This window comes from Plecotus auritus (genome assembly GCF_963455305.1).
Source record: "Plecotus auritus genome assembly, chromosome: 8".
Lineage (NCBI taxonomy): Eukaryota > Metazoa > Chordata > Mammalia > Chiroptera > Vespertilionidae > Plecotus > Plecotus auritus.
In genome coordinates, this window is record NC_137782.1 from 105,094,181 (window position 1) to 105,106,278 (window position 12,098).

Here is a 12,098-nt window from a genome sequence, read left to right on the forward strand (position 1 = left end):
TATAATTTCCATCTATTTCTACTTCTGTTCTCATTGTTATATCACCCCAGGAAGTGAAGTGCAGGATAAAGATGTACTCATTTCTGCCGAAACCCATTTGGCTCAGTGGATAGAGCGTTGGCCTGCAGACTGAAGGGTCCCGGGTTCGATTTCGGTCAAGGGCATGTACCTTGGTTGCGGGCACATCCCCAGTTGGGGGTGTGCAGGAGGCAGCTGATCGATGTTTCTCTCTCATCGATGTTTCTAGCTCTCTATCCCTCTCCCTTTCTCTCTGTAAAATATCAATAAAATATATTTTAAAAAAAAGATGTACACATTTCTAGTTAAGGGTAGAAGCATGGGGGAAATCAGATCAGGTTTTATTTTTGTTTTTCAAATACCAACTTACTCATTCACTCCCCCTACTTCTATTTACTGCCCCAACTTCACAGGGTCAGGTGCACAGACTTAACCCTGCTGGTACTCTCTTACAATGTCACTTATGACCTTGATATGTATGCAGACTTCTGCCTATCAGTGAACTCTGCCCTTCGTAATTCTGATGAAAAAATTTATAGTGCAAAATCCTGTTTTGCTTATTGATGTCTGAAAAATGAATCAAATGGAGAGCAATGAGCTATTTTATCAGTGTTCTTGTCAAGATTACCTTTCTAACTGAAAAAAAGGAAACCGGTTGAAGCTGTCCATAAAACCGTATGCATCATTTTTGTTTTTTAAACTCAAGAACTGTTAAAATAAAATGTAATGTTTCTCCTGAAATACTTAACTAACATTTGTGTTTATCCATGATTGGCACCTAAAATAAATTCTCCTTCAAGTGCAAAAGTTTTCTTGAGTCTAAATAAAAACACCATGACAGGCTGAGAGACCAAGTGCAAAGGGAGAGCTCTATAGTTCAGGACCCTTCCCAGCATTTCTTTTCTGCATTTTGAACAAGGGGCCCTGATATCCTGTGCCCCACCCTGAATCAGTGGCTCCCCTGCTTCACACCTAGTTTCTGCATGTATTGTGGACAGAGCAAGGTGTCTAATTAGCCAGCAAAATCGGCCTTGCTTTCAGTCCCCCCACCTCCTCACCCCACTGTCTCACTTCCATTTATACAACAGTTGTTTGTATTTTCCCATTTAGAATTTCAATTTGCTCATTTATAAATAATAAAAATAATATTAACCCTCTTGTGTGGGGAGACAATGTATTAGAAGTGAGAGATTATGGAAATCAAAAGGCTCCACTGTCTTTTAAAGGAGAATAGAGGTAGAACACTGGTAGGAGGAGTGCTGGTAGTGTCCTAGTCTCCTTCCTCATCTTCTCAGGAACACTCCTGGGTAGAGTGACCATTCATTCCAGGTTTCCTGGGACTGACTCCGTTTTCACTTGTAGATGTGGAATAATTATTAATACTCCCCTTCCCTCTACCTCTTAAAAGTATTCTATTTTGGATGATGAATTCCCTGTACCCTACACATGGGCATGATAGCTGCAATGATAGGCACAGAAAGGACAGGGATTAGCAAAGATTCCTGTACAGTACGTGCTTTTAGGGTCCCTGAATACCTCCAAGAACACGGGGAACATGAAACCTCATCGTGGTGACTGGGGAACAATGGCCAATGCAGTTAACACACTGTAACATTTTCTCTCAGGAAAACAACCTTCTCTGTCCACAGCCTGCGGCTCTAGGGTGAGTGGCTTATTTTGACCCTTTGTTATTGAAATAGACACACCTGCATCATAGCTAAGATGAGACAGGGAGGCAGAGTTCAGAGTAGGGAATGATCAGGGAGGTGAGGGAGAGGTTGAAAAGGAGTACACTTAAAATTATTTTTTTTTAATTCTTTATTGGTGAAGGCATTATATATATCCCATTTTTTGCCCCATTGACCCCTTCTAGCCAGCCCCTGTCCCCCACCCCTGGCCTTCACCACCCTATTTTCTGTGTCCATGGGTTACGCATACAAGTTCTTTGGCTGATCTTTCCCACCCACCCATCCCCATCTCTCCTCTGAGATTCAACTGTTTGTTCCATGCTTCTATGTCTCTGATCTATTTTGTTCAACAGTTTATTTTGTTCAGTAGATTACACATGTGAGTGAATTGTCTTTATCTGGCTTAGTTTGCTCAGCACAATACTCTCCAGTCCATCCATGCATAACCCATGGACACAGGGGCTGGCTAGAAAGGGTCAATGGGGCAAGAGAAACTTTTTTTTTTCTTGTGCGTATTTGATGGTGTAATGGTACACAGCTTCTTTACCCACTCGTCTACTGATGGGCACTTGGGCTGTTTCCAGATCTTAGCTATCCTAATATATAAAAACCTAGGGTCCGTAACATCCACAACTCCCGGAGGCTCAACCAACCAGAAGTCAGTGCTGGGTTGCCGTGGTGACCCAGCACTGACTGCCTCGGCTGTGGGATCCTGGACCCAGCACTGACTGCCAAGGGGGCTGCGGATCAGGCCTGGCCAGCAGCCACGCCTCTCTTTCTCTCTGGCCTCTGCTGGGGCTACTGATTATCCCCGCCATCTGATCAGGCCCATTGATAGGCCTGGAGATGCTGATTGGCATAGAAACCGACCAATCAGAACTAAATCTGGGTGAACTGCAAGGAGCCAATGGCTGCCTAGGAGGCGGAGCTTTTGATGCTGACTGGCATAGAAACCGACCAATCAGAACCTAATCTGGGTGAACTGGGAAGGCAGAACCTAAGGTGGGGGCTGAGGAGGGGTTTTAAAGGCAACAGCTGTTTGGTGTAAGGTGTAAGAAAGAGGTTCAATTTTTTAATGACCAGTTTGGCAGTATTGTGCATATGGCTGGCTATCAGTCCAGATATAGGGTTTATGTATTTCTGTCTGCCAAGAGCATCTCCTCCTGCTTAAAAAGGCTTCCCCCCCCCCACATTTAAGCAATCCTATCCTGTATAATATATCTATATTATTAAAAGGGTAATATGCTAATTAGGCCAAGTCGACCGGCCATCTTCCAGATGTCCGACTTCCTTCCGGACAAAGCCATGGTGGTGGGGGCCAAGGAAGAGGCCGTTGGGGGTGAGATCAGGCCGGCAGGGGAGAGCAGTTAGGGGTGATCAGGCAGGCAGTGGCAGTTAGGGGCAAACAGGCTGGCAGGGGAGAGCAGTTAGGGGCGAGATCAGGCCGGCAGGGGAGGGCAATTAGTAGTGATCAGGCAGGCAGAGGCAGTTGGGGGCGAGATCAGGCCAGCAAGGGAGAGCAGTTGGGGGTGAAATAAGGCTGGCAGGGGAGGGCAGTTAGGGGCGATCAGGTAGGCAAGCAGAGGCAGTTAGTGGTGATCAGGCAGGCAGGCAGAGAGGTTAGGGGTGATTGGGCAGGCAGATGAGCAGTTAGGAGCCAGCGGTCCAAGATTGCTAGAGGGATGTCTGACCGCCTGTGGGATTGGGCCTAAACCAGTGGTCGGACATCCTCCACAGGGTCCCCGATTGGAGAGGGTGCAGGCTGGGCTGAGGGAAGCACCCCCCCATGCACAAATTTTGTGCACCAGCCCACTAGTTATAAATAACACTGCTATGCACATAGGGGTGCATATGTTCTTTCTGATTGGTGCTTCGGGTTTCTTAGGATATATTCCTAGAAGTATGATCAGTGGGTCAAATGGTAGATACATATTTAATATTTTGAGGAAACTCCAGACTGTTTTCCATAATGGCTGCACCAAGTCTGTATTCCCACCAGTGGTGAACTAGGGTTCTCTTTCCTGAAAAGAGTATACTTTTATCTGTACATTGGCAGTATGAAATTGCAGGGCCAGATCTTTACTATGACTTGACAGATCCCACATTTAGTAACTACCTACACACGTTTGACAGTTTTTAGTTACAGAAACCTCAAACCAACTCAAACTGAAGGGAAAAACAGAGGTCCTGAAGTGTATTGATTCAAGTACATAGAACAACACACACACAGGGAGACTGCGGTGCACTGCAGACCTGGTATTTTCCAATGGCTTAGTGGACATTAACTATTTTTTTCTTTCTCCTCAGTCTTGTCTTCCCATAGACTAACACTGAGGTTAACTTCTCTTACGATTTTACTGGCTTTCTCACAAACCTTTTTTGAGGAAGAGAATGGGTATTTTCAACAGTTCTTGTGGGAAGAGAGGATCTTTTCCTCTCAGCAGCTCTGATTATTTTTTTCTAAGGCCCCATTTGTTGGGGGCAGGGTGACAGCAACAGGTATGTGATGGGTGGGGTCAGACCAGACCTGAGTTCAGCAACCTCAGTACTTGAGTTCTGGCTAGGAAAGACATCAGAGCCAAGACTCAAACTATAAGAACATTTATTTTAAAAATCACAGAGGTAGAAGAAGTAATTTGTAAAGGAGATAGGCCGAAGAAACAAGTTATAGAGGCAAAGGAATGGCCCTTGGAGCTTGGGAGTGAGGAGGGTAAAGACAACTTGAGGTGGGGGAGGGGATGCATGGGCAGGCATGCTCTCAGGAGGGAGAGTGTGTTGGGTCCTCCACCCTCTGTCCTAAGGGTGGAGATTTTAGGGGAGGTCCCAGGGGAAGATTGCAATAGAATATTCAGCAGCTTTTCAGGTGTGTCCTTTCAAGGTCAGGTTCTCCTTTGATTGATTGGTTGGCACCACGGCTGGTCCTGAAGTAAGCCATAGTCTTGCTTGTCTGGTTTTGCTGTTTTTCTGGGCCTGGAGCTGACACACCACTGAACCCTCGATGTTATCTCTAGGGAGGAAAGGTTAGTAAATCTAAACTAAATGACCAGTAATATGAGAGGTCAGGGAATCCAAACCACATGACCAGCAATATGCTAGGGGTGGAAAGGCCACTCTGGGGATGAGGTCCCACCCTAAAATTGTCCTTTGATAAGCATCTAGGGCTTTCCAGCCGGGTGACCTTCTGTACTTGGCCCATTGTCCTTGCTCTGCTCATGTCTATCTAACTGCCTACCACACATTGGTCCTAAGTAGGTAAATGAATATTATTGCCGTTATACAAAGAAAATAAAACTACATGTTTTAAAAATTAAAAACATGAGAAACATAAGGCTCAGGAGACTGGTGACCTTGTGGAGGTCAGGGGGATGGACTTCAGAGAGTGAGGGAGCATCACAGATTTTTAACTAGGTTGAGTAGTGTGCTTAGGAGGCTGCAGCATGAATAAAAAGTAATGAGTAATCAAATTCTCATGTTAAAAGAAATAATAATTAACTGATATAACATTCCTAATGTTACATGATATTCTCATTTAAAAATAAAACTTATATAATACTCTATTATATTTCCAGAGTTTTTAAAGTTCACAATCATACAATCAATTAAAAATAGGATGAACTTCTTTGGTCGGAAATTTAAATTTTTTCTTCTTAAGTTTGCAATTTTATTCCCTTGTTTTTCATATTGTATCTTATTATTATATATTTTATTCTTGGAAGTATTTTTTAGCACTTCATCTTTTTCTACCATAAAAATGTAAATAAAAGTTTAAATTAATTTATCTTATTTACTGTGACCACAGGCTCTAATGTTAAAAATATTATTATAGATTAAGTTGTATTTAATATAAGTAGATGGAAATAAAATATATTAACTTAACAACATTTTAAATGTAAAAATAAAAATTTCACAGAAATATATTTTAATGAGATGGATGGAGTTGTTTTTTGTTTAAATTATTTCCTGGATGTAGGGATAAATGTTACTTTTTGCTGGAATAAGCAAGAATTCAACTCTGTTCTATTATTTATTTATTCCTTTTTTTTCTATTTCTACCATAGAAAACTTGTTCAGAAAATAAGAAAATATTTTTTCATGATGATGTTGCTCTTTTGCAGTCCTTCTCTGTTCTTGGACAAATATCCTATAGTGATGTGTCATGAAAATTTATTTTGAGAGGTCAATCAACTGCCTACTAGATTAAGTCTTCCTTAAGTTTTACTGAAAACAAACAAACAAAAAATTGGAAATCACCTGAGTTGCAAAAGGAATTATTATCTAAACATTGGAGTTTTATAATTTTACTAGAGGCCTGGTGCATGAAATTCATGCACAGGAGGGGGTGCCCCTCCACCCGGTCTGCACACTCTCCAATCTGGGACCCCTCAGGGGATGTTTGACTGCTGGTTTAGAGGGATCAGGCCTAAATCAGAGTAAGACACCCCTCTCACAATCCAGGACTGCTGGCTCATAACAGCTCCCATGCCAGCCTAACTGCTCCCCTGCTGTCCTGATCACCACCTAACCATTCCCCAGCTGGCCTAATTGATGCTTAACTGCCCTCCCCTGCCAGTCTGGTCACCCCTAACTGCTCTCCCCTGCAGGCCGGGTCACCCCCACCTGCCCTCCCCTGCTGACCTCTTCGCCCACAACTGCCCTCCTCTACCAGCCATCTTGTGGTGGCCATCTTGTGGTGGCCATCTCGTGGCAGCCATCTTGTGGTGGCCATCTTGTGATGACGTGGTGCGGCCATCTTGTGATGATGTGGGGGCAGCCATCTTGTGGTGACATGGGAGTGTCCATCTTGTGATGATGTGAGGGCATTGCACAAGGGTGTGAGGTCCACTTAGGCTTCTTTTAGTATAGATAATACCTATATGAATATTTCAAACGGTACCTTTGAGAATGCAAATGTTTTTCCACGTTAGGGAAATAATAAAACATTTGGAAACTGTTTTATTTTATTTACTAGAGGTCCGTTGCACAATATTCATGCAAGAATAGTCCTTCCTTCCCCTGGCTTCACTCCCAGCCACCCAGGAGCCGGCAAGTCCCCACTCCTGGCCCACCCAGGAGATGGCAAGTCCTAGATTTTATCTAGAGCACCGCTCCTGTAGCTCCCTCCACCACCCCCACTTCCCCTCATAGCAGGCATCCTGCCCCTCCCAGCCGCTCATCGCCTGCATATGCAAATTATCTCACCATCTTCGTTGGGTTAATTTGCATACTCACTCTGATTGGCTATGAGCTTAGCAGAGGTACGGTCAATTTACATGTTTGTCTATTATTAGGTAAGATTTTGAAATTTATTTGAAAATCTATTTCTCAATTTATTTTGAAAATCTATTAGGAAGGGAGAAAGAGGGAATGGAAACAGGAGAATACCACAGGGAAATCTCTATCTCACTCTGTAGTGGGAGAAAACCATATATAGACCAATGGACAAGATACCTACAAACAAAATAGGAAAAGAAAAAGGATACTAAAGAAAGAAGTTAGAAAGTGGCAAGCTCTTGCCTACCTGACTACAGAAGGCCTAGGCCAGTGCTTCTCATAGTTTAATCACATGACTCAGACTCACAAATATGCTAATAACAGCAAAGAGATTTCTGGGCCATGTCTAAGGTCGGAGGTCAGGATGCCCAGGGATGAGTTCAGGAAAATAAATTTTAATGTTCACAGTAGATTCTTTCCTGCACAAAAATTCGTGAACCATTTATCTAACCCAATCAATTGGTCAAGTTTTCCTTAAACTTGAAACAACATACCACATAAGTGTTATGAAGGTAAATCAGTTTTTGAAAAAGGAATAAGCACCTTGATCTGTGGTTTTGCCAATACCCGTGTTGCAGATCCTCTCTCAGGCCCACATTCAAGTTCCTGCATGGAGTGGAGACAAAGATGCACATCACATCCTTGCAAGTCAGGGCAAGCCTACTCCAGCACATCACTGACCGTGACAGAGAAGGAGTGCATGAGTTCCTTCTGCCATGATGGCAACCAACTACCATACCCCCAGAAAAATTAGAAAGGCCAGATACATACAAAACACCTTTTGCCTGAAGAAATCAGGAAACTATCAAGGCTATTAGAAATTCAGAGGCCAATCTTCTAGAGAGAAATGGAAACTCACTTAGTGAACCTAACTTTCACAGCCCTGTTCTTTTAAAGTGTCTGCTCCGTCCAGTGCACCAAAGAGCCAAGAAAACCCCTAGTAAGTGGATGCTAAGCATAACGTCTGTATTCAGCTTTTGGGAATCTCACAAAATAGATCTGAAGTTTAGATCTATCTAGGCAGCCGGACTTGTGTGCACATTGGGGCAGGGAGAGAGCTGTGTTAAGCTTCCTTAGAAAAGAGAGGCAGAGAGAAGGGAGCCTAACAGTCTGACCTGCTTTTCAGTTCAAGGCATTCTCCTTAGGGTCATGAGGAACCAATGAAAAGCAAAAGGCTGAAAACCAAGTAATGGAGGAGCTAAATACAGCTGTTGGTTGTCTCAAAAGGCTGAAGAGATACAAATTGAGTTCATATATCTTCAAGGGATCCTGGGAAACACTGCAGATTTTTAGTTGAGATACATGAAAGGAGACCTGAGTTAGAGTGAATGAGAAGTAAATGAAGTCCTTACCAAAATGGAAACCTAGCCCTGAAATAGCTTAGCCTTTGATTGGATTAAGATGATTTGCTCCTTTTCTAGTGGTCTGTAGGAAGATATTGTTTCACCCAGAGATTATACATGTTTTTAATATAAATTTCTGTTATTCATTAAAAAATCAGCGGGTATTCTAGGATGCATAACAAGGAATTATACCAACAGGTAATCAAGTTACTAGGATCATCATACGCAGTCTTCAGAATAATTGGTTTACATATGCCAGAACATAGATGACAATATGAACAATATAACAACTAGTGACTTCTATGAATTTCTATTGCTGAGTAACAAACTACCACAGGTAGTGGCTTAAAATAACACACATTTATTTTCTCATTTTCCATGCACCAGGAGTTGAGGCAGTTTGGCTGGGCCCCCTGCTCAGGGTATCACAGGCTGTAATCACTGTTGCATATAAGCTATATTTTCATCAGGAGGCTCAGTTGGGAAAGAGTCTGCTTCTAAGCTCATTCAGGTTGTTGGCCAAGTTCATTGCCTTGTGGATGTATGACTTAAAAATATAGTAACAGGCCCTAACTGGTCTGGCTCAGTGAATAGAGTGTCAGCCTGAGGACTGAAGAAGGGTTCCAGGTTCGATTCTGGTCAAGGGCATGTACCTTGGTTGCAGGTTCGATCCCCAATAAGGGTTATGCAGGAGGCATCTGATTGATGATTCTCTCTCATTGATGTTTCTAATGCTCTCTCCCTCTTCCTTCCTCTCTGTAAAAATCAATAAAATATATTTTAAAATATATATATAGTAACAGGAAGTAAGGACTCAACAATGGTGTTTAAGGGCAGATCAGGCATTGCTAAAGAGATAAATCTTGGTCTGGAATAGAGCTAAGTAGAAAATGTATAGATTGAAAAACACAACAAAAGACACATCCTGAAAAAAAAAGCATTAAATATATGCATGACACAGTGCAAAAGCTGAATCACATGTAATTGCAACCAAAGTAAAAGAAGAAAGATATAATAGTACTGAAGTATTATTTTAAAAAAATATTAGCTAAAAATTATTGAACAACAGAAGAAAAACATCAAACCACAAATTATAAAAACCAAAAGTATCCCAGTTAAGATAATACATAGAAAGCCATTTGGCATTTCATTGTAAAATTGTCAAAAGTTAGAAGTCATAAAAATTGCTAGGACAAGGAAAAAACCCACATTGTGTTACAAGAAATCTATAATAATAAAAGTGTAATATGCTAATTAGACCCAACATCCTTCCGGATGACCTTCTGGACGAAGCTTCGGCTGTGAGGGAAGCCAGAGGCCCAGGTGCCAGAGGGAAGCCGGTGCTGGTAGGTGGGGGAAGGAAGACCTACTCTTGCATGAATTTCATGCATCGGGCCTCTATTACTAATAAAAATGAGTTGAATAACTAAAAAAAAAAAAAAAATGGAAGTCTGATATCAGTTTCAGAGCATTATGAAAGTGTTTCCAATCTAAAATTCTTTACTGAAAGATATAAAAAATACAGATATTCCAATCTTGTAAAAAATATTGAAAAAATTATCACTAGCATACAAATTTTAGAAAGAAAAGAAAACACTTAAAATCATTTCTTCAGATTGAAGGAGTATAATCCCAGGATGGAAATGTGGGCCATGAGTTGCAGAAAGGATAAATATGTGACTATCCTTAAGTTAATATTAACTGCATAAAATACTTAGAATAATGTCCTATACATTTAAAAATGTAACTTTAAGGGATAATAAAAGTTGAATACTTGTAATGTTCTTTTCTCAACCAAGAAATGGTCAATTTATAAATTTATATTGATATATATACTCCAATATCTAGTGTAAACTCTAAAATAATAGTTTAAAATGGTAGCCTAAGAAGCCCATATAGAGTAATAAGCTCATATAGGGTATAAAATACTTTATCAATTGAAATAATGCAACAGAGTACATAATTATTGAACAAGTAGGAGAAATATAAAGCAGACAGTGTAAACACATGTATACCAGTGATAAGATTAGATGCAATTATAATAAAGTCTATGTTTAATAACAAAATATATTCATGTAAATAAAGCAAAATTATATTGCTTATAATAAATACATCAAAAGTTTAAAAATAAAAGAATAAATATAAGATACCAGATAAACACAAACCAATGTATAGTATAGCTTATCTAGCTATACCAATATTAAAGCAGTTTTTCATGGAAGAAGCATTTAATAGAGAAAAATAAGAATATCTCATAATAAAAAAAGATAATACATCAGGAAAATATACAAATTCTAACTTTGTTTACACCTAATATCATAGCCTCAAAAATATATACAGTAAAAATTTACAGAAAAAATGTGCACTACATATTATCTAAATATACTGGAAGATTTTAACATACTTCTATTAGTAGATATTTCAGGGAGGATCACAGTTTTTAGGGCTTTATCCCAAGGAATCTCATCAGGTTCTCATGGTGAGGACCTAAGCAATCCCCCATGGCTCTGGCAGATTGAGGAGAAACATACTGCTTTTGAGATTAAAAAAAAAAAAAAATAGGAAAAAGAATTAACTTCTATGAAGCCAGAATAATCTGATATCAAAACCCAAAAAAGGCATGGTAAGAAAGAAAAACAACTGTCCACATCTTTCTTCAATATCAATTTTTTAAGCCCTAAATTAAATATTGTCAAGCCAAATCCAATTTGTATAAACAAGGTAACATAAAAAATTAAGTCAGTTTTATTCTGGAAATGAAAGATTGGCATGACATTCAAAAAATAATCAATGGGATTCACTGTATTAATGTAAAACAAGAACATAACATATTATCATTCTAATAAATTTAGAAAAAGACTTTAACAAAATTAAATGTTTTATTATTAAGAAAGAGAAACTTTCAGCAAATTAAAAATATAAAAGTGTCTAAAAAAATCTACTATAAACATCACACTAACTTAAGTATTGAATTTTCCTGATGAGAACAGTAAGAAGAAAGGAACATTTCCAGTACCGCTTTGTCCCAGTGCTGTACTGAGAAATCTGAACCACTGGATTTAATTAAAAAAATAAAAATGCAATTACATGGATTAAAAAAGAAACTGTCATTATTCACAGAATATATTTATGTGTACATAGAAAATCTTGTTGACTTTGGATTATACAAAGATCACCTATACAGGACACAACAAAATTAAAAGGCAAAAAAACAAATGAAAAAGGCAAGCAAAGAAAGAAAATTCAAAAGTGCCTAAGGATAAAATCTTAGAATTATATGTTAATTTTAAAAAGTCACTGAATAAAATAAAATGACTAGACTCTTTTGGATTTCAACATTTAAAGAAGTTGGAATTTTCCATTCCTCTTCTTATAAAAAGAAAGAGCTAGAGAACTTGAAAATCAATGAGTTTTCTTTTAATCTTTTAAAATATATTTGTATTGATTTCAGAGAGGAAAAGAGAGGGAGAGAGAAATATCAATGATGAGAGAACATCACTAATTGGCTGCCCCCTAACTGGGAATTGAGCCCACAACCTGTGCATATTCCCTGACTGGGAATGGAACCATGACCTCTTGGTTCATAGGTTGATGGTCAACCACTGAGCTGCACCAGGGGGAGCTGAACATCAAAGATTTTCATACACTCACCAATAACCGTTACCAAAGAATCTAGACGGGCATGTGCATTCAGAAAGAAACAGTCTAGGTTGCTTATCTGGAACAGGAGCTGCTTGAGCCATAAACTGGTAGGAACACTTACATGGTAATTTTGACA